The sequence below is a fragment of the Canis lupus genome, chromosome 15 (genome assembly GCF_011100685.1).
Source record: "Canis lupus familiaris isolate Mischka breed German Shepherd chromosome 15, alternate assembly UU_Cfam_GSD_1.0, whole genome shotgun sequence".
In the NCBI taxonomy this organism is placed as follows: Eukaryota; Metazoa; Chordata; class Mammalia; order Carnivora; family Canidae; genus Canis; species Canis lupus.
Window position 1 is genome coordinate 30,390,196 of NC_049236.1, and position 15,189 is coordinate 30,405,384.

General features: G+C 42.0%; 1 long non-coding RNA gene across 2 annotated transcripts in view; it reads right to left on the minus strand.

Moving 5' to 3' along the window:
* The window catches only part of LOC111090025, a 135,151-nt gene that overhangs the window by 119,226 nt on the left and 736 nt on the right, over nt 1-15,189 (minus strand). The window lies entirely within an intron of this gene.

Consider the following 15,189-nt stretch of genomic DNA (forward strand, 5'->3'; position numbering starts at 1 on the left):
TCAGTGTTTCAAAGTAGGTATGGTTAGCCACATATTACAGAAAAGAAAAAAATGAAAACATTTTCCCCAAATTTACAGTTAGTGGCTTCTGTAGTTGGAAGTTCCCTCTAGTTCCAAAGTATACAGTTTTCTGTTACACAGTACTGCCTCTTGAACTTAAAAGACCAACATTTTGCCCATCTCAAGAATTCTCTTACTTCCTCCTAATTCCGTTTACCTATGACATGATCTTATCCTCTGCTCATGGTTGAATCAAATTGTAATCAAAATGACCTTAAGCAAAAGCCAATACTATGATTGTAATATAGTTCCTCAGGTTCGAAGATACTTGGCCACTGGTAATCTAAGAATAGGCCATATGTCAAAAACATTTCCTTGTCTTTTCTTATTCAATTAAAAGGCCTCCAAATAGTCCATAACTCTCATGTATTTAGCTGCAATTCAGATCTGATAGTATAAGAAAAACAAGCAGAATAGATAACATTTACTGCATGTATAGATGCACCAGCGACATCATTCAGAATCCTTTGATAATCTTATGAAATGGGTACTATTAGAGCTCCAGTGTATGGAAAGTTTCTCTTAATAAAGGCTAGAATAGGGCAGCCCAGATGGCTCAGTGGTTTAGTGCCACCTTCCGCCCGGGGCATGATCCTGGGGACCCAGGATTGAGTCCCACATCGGGCTCCCTGCATGGAGCCTGCTCTCCCTCTGCCTGTATCTCTGCCTCTCTCTCTCTCTCTCTCTCTCTCTCTCTCTCTCTGTGTGTGTGTGTCTCTGTCTCTCACAAATAAATAAATAAAATCTTAAAAAAAATAAAGGCTAGAACAATTTGGTTTAGATCACCCAATTAGTAGGTAGCTGAACTGGGATTCAAATTCACATCTTAAATGATTTTTAAATTCAAATCTTAGAGAAAAATTGCCAGAATATTTTTCCTGCTAATCAGCCATAAGACCCCAAATGGGGTAGGCACTTTCTTTCCTACCACTACCTGAGTACACTTTGGAGCCCCAGAAAAGGAGTTTCAGGAAGAGTAAGCAGCTGCCTTATTCCAGTTTGCTCACTCTTCCTGCTAGAAGAAATCTTCTTCAGAAATTGGGGCCCAAAAGTAGTACCAGAAGAAAAGGAGAGGGGACAGACATTTTTGAAGAAGGAACAGCCTAGTCATAAAATCCTTTCAAAAATATTCTCTGGAGGATTTATATGTGTATATACCTTGGTCCAAGTGTGATCACAAGTAAAATTCAAATACTGCACTTGTCAGAACCTTTTAGTTACAAAGAGACAGAATTTGTACAAAACACAAACAAGTAAGAGTTCTTTCCCTCTGTTTTATTTTCCAATGACCAGCTCTCCAGACCACTCTACGATAGGTTCCCAAAGTTACAAATCCATGACTTTTTACTGAATTTCAGCAAGCCCACATTCTATATGCATTCACCTAAGGCTATGAGGCAAAGGACAAAGGGTACACTTTATTCCCAAGTAAGAGCATTCCAATTTCTCTGAAATTGTTTCACATATATTGTCCTTTGAGCCTTTCGTTACAACAGAGTACAATGATAAATCTCTTTGCTTATGTGGAATCAAGATATAATTCTTAAACAACAAAGACCGTAATTGTATTAGCAGCACAATGAGTCACCCTATCACTTATATCCTGAATAAATGTGAGATGCATCTGTTGAAATGGAATCCGTGGGCTCCCTTTAATGGGCCAAATGTCTCCAAGGACAGAATAGTGGGAGGAAGTGATCCAGCTGCTCAGACTACAGATCTTTAGTCCTTGAAAGAAAAATCAGGAAAACATTATATAAAAAAATAGATGTACGCGCTTTACCTTGGGAAAAGATTAACAAAGCTTAATTGGAACACTGATCATTTCACTGCTTATGTTTCTATTTATTCCTCACAGGAGGTCTGGCAAGAGTGAATTTTCCTCCCTGGAATGTTTCTCAAACTATGATTTTCAAACTATTACAAGATCATTTCAGGGAGGCAAGAGATCATTTAATCTACCTGTCCTACCTACTCTGATTGCTTATTGGAAAGAAAGAAACAAACAAACAAAAACAACTTCACCAAATGAATGGAAAAAAGAATATTGCTGCTAATAATATCAAGGGAAGACATGAACAAAATGTCCTATAATGTAAAAAACAAAAATACAGCACAAAAATTATTGTATTGGTGGGGAGGTATCTCAGCTATCTACTACCACTCAGGGCACACACGAATGGCCTTGGGTGATCTGCAAATGCCCAAGGACCATGACAAGACTACTTTGCAAAAGGAAAGAGAAATTTCCTCATGAGAAAAAGTTGGCTTAGAACTTGAGGGTGAAAAAAAAAAAAAAGGATACATGTTCTAGAAAGCAAATAGTTGCTCCAAGTCTCCCGGAGTCGATGGCTTCTGTGGGTCACTCTCACTGCCCCCTCAACCCCCCTGTCTCACCAATATAGGGTGAAATGGTCACCATCTAGAATCTGTGAGAATACCACAACATTGCTTACCCCGATCCTTCCACATACGACCTGGAGAGAAGGAACCTCAAAGCACAAAGGACATATTAGACAAGCTACGCTTCACGGATCACTCATCTTCTCACTCCGAGGGGGTCAAGCTTAATTTCTTTTGTTTTCATTCTGCCAAAGGCAATAAAGAAAAGAAAGGTCCCAACCCTGCTGAGGAAAGGAAGTGCCAGGGGCAACACCACAGAGTAGTTCTGGCAAAGGCCAAGGCAATTGATGAATGTGCATAGAGGTGCATACCTTGTGTGAGCCACAGAAAACCATACCCGGCAAGCTGAGCAGCTCAGAGCAGCTCAGAGCAGTGGCAGACAGCAAGACTAGGCAAGGGAGTAAAACAAACTCTGACCGCCATGTGCAGTAGACATCTGAGGCACCTTATTCTCCTTGCTGTGAGTAAAAATGAGGTGGGAAAGGATTGCATTGTTGAAATTAGCCACTGAGAAGACTGGGGACCTCTAGAGAGTTTTGTTACCAGAAGGAGGGTCCTTATCATTAGCATCATAATAAATATGTATTAGGTATTTGCTTTGGCCCAGGCCTTGTGCTAAACTTTCCATATGCACTATCTCTTTAATCCCTGTAACAACTAGTTTAAGGTCGATACTGCACTTCCCTGGACTGGTTTGGCTCTGTTCCAGATGAGAAAAAGGAGTGCTTTGGAAAGTTAAGAATCTTGCTCAAGATAACACTGCTGGCACATGGCAAAATGAAGACTGGCCCTTGAGTCTGTCTTACTTCAGACATGGACTCTTTAAATAATGCTGAAGTACGCCAGGCAGCCGTGCTCTGTCTCTCTCCCAAGGATTTTCATGTACATTCATATTCGTTCATCATTCATGCAACAGAGAGCATGTGCCAGGCCCAGCACTCAGCACTAGAGAAACATTTGTGGACAAAGATCAGCAGTCTCATGGCTGAGATAGGCATTTATCAAATAGTTGTACTGATAAGTGTAAAATTGCAACTGTAATCAATGCTTATGCAGGATTTTTTTTTTTTTATGCAGGATTTTAAAGCAGGTAAAGGGGGCCCTTGCTTAACCTGAAGCTTCCCGACAAAAGGGACTGGTGGGATGACAATAGAAAAATGAATAGAAAATAACTAGGCTAAAGGGTGGCGTTAAGAAAAGCATTTCATCTTGTACTAAAGCCAGGGAGGGGAAAGGGAACTGGACTTGTTGGAGAAAATAATAAAAAAAAGGAAGAGGATATTGTTGTGGCTCCAAAAAGAGAGAGATAAAAGGGTATTTTTTTAAGTAGGAGTCTTGCTTGTGTTTCAAGGTTGATAGGAAGAATTCAGTAATAATAACAGTCACACATATCCTGTTGGTCATGTGCAAGACAATGTTCTAAATGCTTTACATAGATTTACCGATTTAATCTTTCTTACAAGGCTCTGAAGATGAGCCATTTTTATTATTCTCATTTTACAGGTAAGCCTATGGAAGCACAAAGTTTAAGTAGTGAGCAGCTAGTAAATGCCAGAGTCCTTGATCTTGACCAAGATGGAATCCTACTTCTATCTTTTTGTTGGGAGAGGTTATCAAGAGGACATAACTGCCACTGACTGGTAAACTGGACCCTGGCAATTGGAGGCCCCTCCGTCCCTCCCCTGCCCTTGGAATGTGTGCTCTCCTTGCCTTCCCTGCTCCCACAGCTGCCCCAAAGATGTAGCCTTGAGATAATGATGTGGTGTTGAGACCATCTGGATGAACCCAGTTAAGGCTTCTTTATAAACTTTTAAGACTGGCAGATGGGTGCAGGAATCTGCTCATTTTGTGGCCTCCCAACACCAGTCTTATAAGTAAGTTCCCTTGTGTAGTAAACCTGCTCCTTGCCGATCTGGACTGGCCTGTCTCTCTCTTCAGTGTCTCTCTGCCCTCTGTTGGGCCTGTTTCAGATTACTCAGAATCAGTTTCGGGAGGCTCCTGAGGAGCTTGTGAATGAAAATTCATAGAGAAGGAGATGAATATATTAGAGAAAATATAATCAATAGGTTAAGATCGTAGATCTTAAATATCAGGAGAATGTACATGAGAATCAACAGGTGTCTGCTCATTGAAATTCAGATTCCCATCTACACACTGGGTTTCTGAACTAGTAAGTTCGGCTTTTTTCAGCACTCAGTCCAAATGATTCCAAGGCAAGTGATCCAGGGACACAACTGCAAGGAATACTGCTTTGCTTTAACAACTGGGAAAAATAGGCATAGATGCAGGTAGATTGGTATGTTTGGTAGGAGCTTGGAGGTTCCTCTCCAATGGCTTCTGTGAGGTATGATATATCACATGCAATTAGAAAAAGGCATACCTGGGTGTCACCTGAAAGATCCTCATGAACCATAGAAGAATTAAGAACCCACCCCTGACTTTGAGAACCATTGTCCCAGTGGATTACTTTGTGATTTGTCCATTCCTGCCCCCAAAGTGGTTAAGGAACACCTTATGTCTATTCCTCATGCAATTGCAGGAAGATATATACATATCCTAAGACAGTGAAAGGAAAGCCAGATGACTGAAGAAAGACTAGATGAAGAACAGAAATAAACCAAGTCTGCCAAGGTTGCTACAGGCTACAAGTCCTAGAAGAGGGAACCAGTAAGATCCAGAAGAAGAAAAGTTCTATTTTTGGCTGAAGAGGAAGCAAACGGGAGACTTGGTTTATTTACAGTGTCCTCCAGTTTGCAATGAGCATTGTTTAAAACTTAACTTTATTCCAGAATTATTTCCCGGAACTTCCTACCAAGCCTCCTGAAACACTGAAAGTCACATATGAAAAGTCAACCAGGACAGCAGGGGACATCTGTGGTCTTCAACTTACAAACCTAATGGCCTTTCCCTGATTCTTACCCCACCAAAGAGCACCAGCCAACACATGCTGTAAGGATGTGACCAGCTGTAGGGAAAACATTTATATCAAGGAGAATTGCCCAAATCCTAAGGACTCTGCTATGGAGGGAAAAAAAAAATATCGACAATGGAAATATTAAAAGTTGACTTCCCTTAGTTCTTTCATGGGTCATTGTCACTGCCTAGTTCAGTCACCCGTGAGAAGCAAATCCACGGGCTTGAAGTCACATTTGAACTCTCAACTATCTGTGTATTTCACAATTTACAATCCACCTATAATCCAAACGCTTCACTTAGCCAACAATTTCCTCTGTTCCCTCCTCCTCACCCATAAATAACCTTCCCACCACCTTTAACTTAGAGGAAAAAGCCTAGTTTAAGTTTAACCTTGTCCTCCTTCAGCCGGCTACCTGGACTGAAATAGTCACCGTTCAGGTGTGTAGCAGGGAGACTCCTGGCTTCTGGGTCACCATGCAAGGAGCCTGCAAGTCACCGTTTTGCCCCCACAAGTAAAAAGCTAAACAGGCTGTAAAATCTCATCTTGCGCCTGAAACAGAGTAGAGAACATAGGGCAGACCACCGGCCTCGGAAGGGGAGAGATGCACAGGGGCTTGGGCGGGGGGGTGGGGAGGCTCCCAGCTTACAGCAGAGAGGATCTTGAACAGAAACCACCTCGGGAAACCGTGCTGGGCCAGGAAAACCTACTTTTGACAAATTGCAGGAGGCTCAGTGTGGTCAACTCTGAGAGAAAAACTCTGGAGAGGCGCAGTCACAGGGTCTTACCATGTCCACGGTATTGTAAGAAGTAGAAGGAACCCCTCCTGCCCCATGAACTGGGTGCAAAATGTAGCACCCTCATCTTCAACGCCTCATGAGTGTGTAACTCATTTGCTAGAGTGAACGGGAGGCGGAGCTTCGCCAGGTAAGCAGGGCAATAGGGCCGTTAACTCAGGCTAGGCCCACGCCGCAGGGCCTGCCTGGTGGGCAGCCAGCCGCCCCCTGGGAAGCGCCGCAGACAGGCCCGCGCTGGGCTCCTGAGCCTGGAAGCTTCCTGCAGGTCCAGGGGTCTCCTGCCTGGAGGCTGGGGGAACAGCCCGAACTCAGGATCTGTGCCCCTCATCCTGTCCAGGGCCACAGTCAGAGAAGCCCCATCCAGATGACCTCAGTGAGCTGATGGAAAAACAGAGGAGAGAGAGGAAAACTGCAGGACAGTCCAAAGGGTATGGAGAAGCATTTAAATGCATGTATACATAATACATAATTCGTATAGACCTGTGACAGAGCTATGTACCTAATACGTAGCTACAACATATCCTACATGTGTGTGCGTGCGCTCACGTATGTGTGTGTACGAAGGTGCATGCACTTTACACATGATCTAGAGTTTGTCCATAGGCACACGCATATAAAAATGCAGGTATATACACACATATATGCATATAAAATAGTGCCCTTCCTTGTACCCAACACATATTGGCTCTGATTTCGGTGTCTCAGAGCATAACCAAAAGACCCAAGAGAATTAGAATTAAAAACACAGGGCAGGGCGCCTGGGTGGCTCAGTAGTTGAGCGTCTGCTGGGAGCCTGAGATGGAGTCCCACGCCAGGCCCCCCACAGGGTGCCTGCTTCTCTCTCCCTCTGTGGCTCTGCCTCTTTCTCTGTGTCTCTCATGAATCAATACATAAAATCTTTAAAACACACACACAGAGCAGGTTTCTAAGCAGGAGTTGTCGAAACTTGATTTGCAAGGCCAGGCCGAAGAGCTGATCCGGCCCACGGGAGACGGGTGCCTGAGGAAAGAGATGACTTGGCAGCCTCCTCCAACATCCTTCCATCTCCAAACATACACGTTCAACAACCCACGCTGTTCCCTCGTTCTTCCTCCAAATAGGAAGAAACACTTCTGGCAAGACATCTGTTTTAGCTCCCAAATGCCCTCCAAACACCCGGAACAGCCTAGGACCTGCCGGCTGGGAGGAGGACGGAGGTTGGCGGGAGGGGAGAGGGGACAAGCTGGGGACCACTTGGGTGGCAGGCATTTCCTTCTGTGCAGCAGGACACCTGGCCTTTGAAGTTTGGAAAACTTCATCCATGGCCCATTGATTTTCATACACTGTGATTCTTCGGGACATTAAGAGACGTGGCAAGGATCAACTTGCCTCCTTGAGGGAAGAGGGGGAGCAGAGGAAGGAATTAGAGATGCGCTTTCCTGTCACCACAAACAATCCCGCAATGGTCAGAGTGGTCTGTACTGCAGGCCCAAGGCTGCACAGAGAAAACTCTGCTTCCTTCATGACACCACTAATGGGAGTGTGTTTGTGAAGCAAAAGTCTCCTTAGACTAGGATCCTTGTTTAAACCGCAGAACGGCGTCGCCTGGCCCAAAGCAAACATGACAAGCACACTGTGGTTCCTCTCCCAGCTGTTTTTGTGATTTTCTGTCTCAGAGGAGCTCAACCTGGCTGCTGTCTCTACTGGCTGGACTGCTCTCCTACTGTTAGAATGCAGATTTAACTAAAGGTAAAAACCACCAATGCAAACTGTGAGTATTGGAGCAATTCTAAATGGAAGGCTTGTCCCACGGGATCGCATGTTGGAAGCTCAATGTGACATCCCTGAAGCCAGCTGAAACAGAGAACGGAGAGGCCCTTTGCCATGAGGAAGCTGAGAACTGCCTCTGTCAGCATTTGAGGCTCCCAAGGACCTGTCTCCAGCTCCCTGTGTAGGTGTTACACTCAGTTCTTCAAATCAGGTTGTGCTCTCCCATCATATTAAGCTTCTTCTTAACTCTTATTAACCACGAGTTTACTGCCTCCCTGGCTCTTCCTGACCTGCCTCCCTACCCTCACCGTTGCAATCCTAAGTAGCCTAAAGAACCTGGCTCCATGTGAATGTGAGACCTCAGACGCATGGATTTTCCCCTTCTCCAACTGTTCTAGTCTCTCTTGCATATAATTAACTGACCCATCAAACTATCCTGTTTCCCAGTTATCAGCACCATGCAAGCAATTGTTTTCTCAAATATATGTAAACAAATATGTGGATGAACAAAAAATATTGTATGTGGTCTAAACAAATAAGACACGCTAATGGCTAAGAGGGAGACCAGGGTGGGAGTGAAATTTTAGTCAAAAAGGCCTAAGAGGACACTCGCAGTGATTCTGGGAGGAACAACAAGAAGGCTGGTGTGTGATGGAGAAAGTGGTAATGATGAGAGCAGAAAAGAAGGCGGCAGGAGATTGGTGGGGTCATGTTGGCTGGATAAGGAGTTTGGGTTTCATGCTAACAGCAACAGAAAACCCCTAGAGGACTTGAATAAAGGAAGGAACTTAAGCTGGTTTATGTTTTTAACAGATCTCTCAGTTTGCAGTGTGGTGAGCATATCGGAGACTAGAAGCTGACTAGTTGGGATTCCAGGGGAAAAGTGAGGCTTGCCCTAGGGTGGTAGCCATGAAGATGAGAAGTGGTCCAACTTGGGGACATATTCTGAGGATAGAGCTGGCAAGATTTGGTAATGGATCAAGTACAAGTTATGAGGGGAAGAGAGCAATGAAAAACAGTTGCTAGGAAAAAAATAATCATCACTAGATTTGTGGTCTAAGCAGTTGGATGTCACATGACCCTGATGGACTAATGTTTTTATTTCTCAGTCAATAAACATTATTATCTACCATTTAGTACCTATTATTCAATGTTTTTTATATGTTTTAGCCACTATTTATAAGTGCTGTGTAAACTTGTGAGGTAGGCACTGTTACCAGCATGTAGCAGATAAGGAAAGTGAGCCTGAAGAGGTTAATTTGCCCAAAGTCACACAGTGGAGTCAGGTTTCAAACAATGCCTGATGTGACTTCAAAAATCTATACTGGTTCCATTCAATTGCAACTCCCTTTACTTTTCCACTGAGTGCTAGACGTGCATTAGCGTAGAAAGGAGCCCAGACAGAAAGACAGTAGAAGTGAACTTCATTTCTCTCTGGATAGTGAGATTACATAAGAATTTTATTTTTCTGTACATATTCCTCAGAAGTATTTTTTGTTTTGTTGGTTATTGGTTTTGTTTGTTGTTTTTGTTTTAGTTTTCTGTGAGGAAAGTTGAGGAATCTAAAGCCAGATCTGAAGACAAGCAGATTCAAATTCCAGCACTACATCTTAATAGTTATACATCTTCCCACAAAGTTCTTAGCTGCTAAGAATGTTAATTTTCTTGACTACACCGTAGGGGTAGTTCTATTTACCTTGGAGTAGTATAAGGATCAAATGAAAAATGTAGGGAGCATTTAACAGAATATCCAGCAAATAGCAAACTCTCAATAAGTAAATGGTATTTATTTTAGTGGTAGATTCCCAAAGTAGACACAAACAGGACAATTATGCAAGTCAGTATTTTATTCTCTGTGATTTATTTCTATCTCACTAGATGAGGCAAATCTGACAAAAGACAAAGTGACTTGCCTAATAGGATAAATTAGAGCTAGAATAAGAATTCTCATTTCTCAATTCCTGAATATATCCATCAAATCACCCAGTGTCTTGGATATCATTTATTTTTTTATAGATTTATTCATTTATTTATTCATGAGAGACAGAGAGAGAGAGAGAGAGTGAGAGAGAGGCAGAGACACAAGCAAGGGAGAAGCAGGCTCCAGGCAGGGAGCCCGACATGGGATTCAATCCTGGATCCCCAGGATCACGCCCTTGGCTGAAGGCGGCACTAAATTGCTGAGCCACCCAGGCTGCCCGGATATCATCTATTTTTTACACTACTACCCAATTAATTGCTTCTGGATAACTGCTGCTTCAGACTAGCCATTCTAGTGAATAAACCATAAAGTCGTGTAATCATGCTTGAGGAAGCCTTCTACATCAAATTTCTACCAAGCATAGGTAGAAAAATCTATGCTAGCCAGAAAATTATCAAGGTATTTTCACTTGGAAGATCTACAATCTGTTAAATACGTGTCCTAGAAGAAATACATTTTCTAATTTGCTTTATCAAGTCACGTGATGCAGAGAATTCTGAAATTTGTGACACACAGAGATCACTTTCTTTTAAGTCTGAAACAATTCCCTTGAGGTAATTGCTAAAATGGGAACTGGTTCTGAAGCTGGCTAATTATCAAAATCACCTGAAGAATTTAATAAAAATTACAGATTTCTCCAAATCCAAATTCTCAGAGATTCTGATCTAGTGTACCTAGGGTGGAGTCGAAGAATAAATGTTTTTTAAAATCTAATTATTGGTTACCAGAGAAATGCAAATCGAAGTTGCAATGAGATACCACATCACAACCATTAGGATAGCTATAATCAAAAAGACAAGTGTTGGTGAGGATATAGAGAAACTGAAATCCTCATATGCTGCTGGTGGGAATGTCAAATTGCATAGCAGCTTTAGAAAACAGTCTGACATTTCCTCAGAAATTTAAACATAGAGTTACCATATGACCCAGTAATTCTGCTCCTAGGTACACACACAAGAAAATTGAAAACATATGCCCAGATAAAAACTTGTTTATGAATATTCATAGCAGCATTATTCATAACAGCCAGAAAGTGGCAACAACACAAATGTCCATCAAACAATGAAATGATTACTAAAATGTGGTCTATTTATACAATGGGATAGCATTTGTCGATAAAAAGTAAGAAAGTACTGACAACATGCATGAATCTTGTGCCAAGTACATGAAGCCATTCACAAAAGACCACCGATTTTGCCTAATCCCATTTATATGAAGCGGCCAGAAAAGGCAAATCTGTAGAGGCAGAAAGTAGATTGATGGTTGCCTAAAATCTGGGGATGTGAGGGTGGGAATGCCCTTCTGATGGATATAAAGATTTTGGGGAGGGTAATTAAAATATTCTCCAATGGCTTGTGGTGATGGTTGCACCACCCTGTGAATGTACTAAAGCCACCGAATTGTGTACAGTTTAAATGAATGAAGTGTATGCAGATTAATTATATCTCAGTAAAGGTGTTATACCACAAAAATTGTTGCCCAGGTGATTTCGATGTGTAGACAGGTTTGAAGACCACTGTTCTAAATCCTTGCTATTCAATGTATGGACCATGAACCAGCAGCTGCATCCCCTTGGGGTTTGTTAGACATGCAGAATCTCAATGTTGGGGTGAAACCTGAGATTCTGCATTTGAGCAATAACCGGGGATGATGGGAGCACATATTAGGTTTGAGAAGCTCCACTCTAAGGTATTATTTTGAACCTTCTTAAATCATGTCTATTCAGTCCAAATAATAGACCGAAGCCTTTGACCTCCTTAGTGCCTAAACTAGATAAACCTAGCATGCAAACATCAAGTTCATTCACTTCTTGGAAAATTCACCAAAACATCCTTGGTAAAGTGAAGACCTTCTCAACTAAGTCTCCTTCGTGTGTCTTAGGAATTTTAAGTAGTGTCACTGTCCCACAGGAGAACATAATGGTCTTTCTGATTGCAGGGGAAGGGAGAAGAGGATTATGTTAACTTGATAGCCAACCAGAGCCAAGGCAGAGAGGTGTATGTAGGTGGTGAGAATTGAGGGTAAAAAGAGATGCTTGCATAATTCAACATATAACATAAGTCTCTCCCTCACTGCTTTTTGTTTGCATTCACTTATTGTAATGAGAAAATTGTGACTTTTTTCATACTGTCGCAAAACAGCTGTGACTTTTCTTTCACCATTGATGTAGGTCCTCACATGTTTTATCCTCTCTCCACCAGTTAGAGCGCCTTTTTCTTTTTCTTTTCTTTTTTCTTATATCCTTATTGAGGACATTATGCTAAGAGATATAAGCCCGACACAGAAAGACAGACACTGGATGATCTCCCTTATATGTGGAACCTTAAAAAGTCGAACTCCTAGAATCAGAGAGTAGGGTGCTTTTTTAAAAATTTAATTCTGCATCCCTGAGATGTTATGTTGGCCCCCGGGGGGAAGTATTTTTAAGCAGCCAGGCACAACATGTTCACTTGACATTCCAATTAACACTACAGGGTCAACTTACTTCAAATGCTGGTCATCACGCACTCACACAGAATTATAAAAGCCACAAAACATTGCAGTAAGGAACCATTTTTATGTCCTTATTCTATTCACAGTGGCTGTGTTGCACAGCTAATGGATGAGCAGTTGATAGATCAACATAGTTTGAATCTGAGGAATACCGTTTAATCGCTGTATGATTTGTGCATGATATTTAAGCATTTTAAGCCTCGATGTCCTCTTCTGTAAATTGATATAATAGCTTCATGAAATTGTTGTAAGGAAAAGATGGCACATAAAGTACTTAATACACTTCTTAGAACATAGTAAACTCACAATAATGTTAGCTTATTACTATTGTCATTGTCATCTAGATTCTAAACGGGACAATCAGCAATGTATGACAGTATATTTGCTTATAAACCATTTTATAATCTGACTATTATCTAGTTTAAAAGGATGAAATGTGTTTCTGGTAAAAACTGAGAATCTGTAAGGCAAAATGAGTTCAGACATAGGCTGTAGGACATCAGGTAAGATGTCTGAATGCCTGAGTTAAAAGACATAGAAGAATAGCCAGCCTGCGCCAATCTTCTATGTCCACCAGACGAGTCAGTTATTGGTAACACTGCCTGTTATGGGTCAATGGGTTGACTGTGTCCCCCTCAATATTCAGATGTTGATGTCTCAACACTAGTACCCCAGAAAGTGACCTTATTTGTATATAGGATCACTGCAAATGTAATTGGTTACATTAAGATGAGTCATACTAGAGTTCATAAAAAGGGGAAGTTTAGACACAGACACGTGAGGAGAACAGTATATAAAGATGAAGGCAGAGATTTGGGTGAAGCTGCTACAAGCCAAAGAGTGCCAAAGATTGCCCAAAAGCCTCTAGGAGCTAGGAGAGAGGTATAGAACAGACTCTCTCTCACAGCCTTCAGAAGGAACCCACCTTGTCACACCTTGATCTAGAACTTTTAGCCTCCAAAACCATGAGACAATACATTTCTATTGTTTGAGGCATCTGGTTTGCGTGCTGTGTTATAGCAGCCCTAGGAAACTGACCAAGCGTCAAATGAGTGGCCTGGTAGCAAATAATGTGGGCCAGTGATTCCACATGTTTTGTTTTGTTTTTTAAAGATTTTATTTATTTATTCATGACAGACACAGAGAGGAAGAGAGGCAGAGACAGGCAGAGGGAGAAGCAGTCTCCATGCAGGGAGCCCGACGTGGGACGTGATCCCAGGACCCCAGGATCACACCCCAAGCAGAAGGCGGCATTAAACCGCTGGGCCACCAGGGCTGCCCTCACATGTTTAGTCTAATTTCAAATCCCTTGGAGGGCTCCTTAAGACATAGACAGCTAAGCCTCCCCTCCAGACTTGCTAATTCAGTAGATCGAGGGCAAGGATGAAGAATTTACATTTCCCATCAGTTCCTAGATGATGCCCAGGTTGCTAACTTAACCTCTCCATGAGTCAGTTTTCTCTTTTATAGCATGATAATAATGGAAACTACAATCACAAAGGTGCCAGATGTATTAAATGAGTCAGTATATGTAATGTTATGGTAAAACGATATCTAGCACTATGTAATGACTTGCTTTATTATTACTGTTGTTGTTGGTTGTTAAACATGTCAGTATTAAGGGGATGCCAGTAAGAGATTGTTGTTGAGAAATATGAAAAGCTCTTAAGAGAAAAGTGAGTTTTGAACTGTTCTCATATAAAGAAATAAAAGTCAACTTGTTGATTCACACACTGGAAATTTTTCAGTCATTGTAGTAACCGGCAGGGAAAGTGATTAGGAAATCAAATCCTCTAACGAGTCTAGATGATCACACTGTGACATGTGCCCCAAATCTGTATTCTAAAATAAATTAAAATAATACAGATCAGAGAGCAAGAAGAGCTGAGACTGTCTTTCTTGGCCAAGTAACCACCATGTTCTTCAATATTCATCTGGATAAGAACTGGGTCTGTGTCAGATGGATGAATATTTACAAGTTACCTCAATATCCTCGTTTCTTCAAACACAACAAAGCCCTCCCTGGTTTAATACTGTTCGTTGCACCATGGTTTGGAAATATTATTTGGCCTATTTGGACTCTCTTGAATTAAATAAGAAAATATATGGAAAACCTCTGGTACTGTAACAAGCACATGAAGAATACTCAATAAGAGTTACCAGATCTGGGCAGCCTTGGTGGCTCAGTGGTTTAACGCCGCCTTCAGCCAAGGGCCTGATCCTGGAGACCCAGGATCGAGTCCCACATTGGGCTCCCTGCATGGAGCCTGCTTCTCCCTCTGCCTGGGTCTCTGCCTCTCTCTGTCTCTCTCATGAATAAATAAATAAAATCTTAAAAAAAAAAAAAAAGGAAACTGCATTTCTAACATGAAAAATTTTATGAGTTATGGAGAAATCCCAGATTTTGCTCAATTTATGCCTTTTATCTAGAAAAACCAAGATGAACTCTGAACCTGAGCTGAGTATATGCACAATCTCAAGGAAGGTGTGTGGGCTTCTCTTTACCCTCTGGCTGAAGATGAAAGTCTTATTGAACCCAACAGAACCGGGTTTGGTTCCTGGTTCTGTCATTCACTCTGCCATCTTGAGCAACCTCGCCTCTCAAAATCCCCATCTTCCCATTACTAAAATGGGACTAATAAAAGTATTTGCTGGATTCTGTTGGTTCAGGGTCGGCCTTCGCTCTCAGAGTCCTGATCTCTGTTGGTTCAGGGTTGGCCTTCGCTCTCAGGGTCCTGGGACCAAGCCCAACTCAGTGGGGGGGTCTGCTTCTTTTGCTCCCTCTGCTCCTC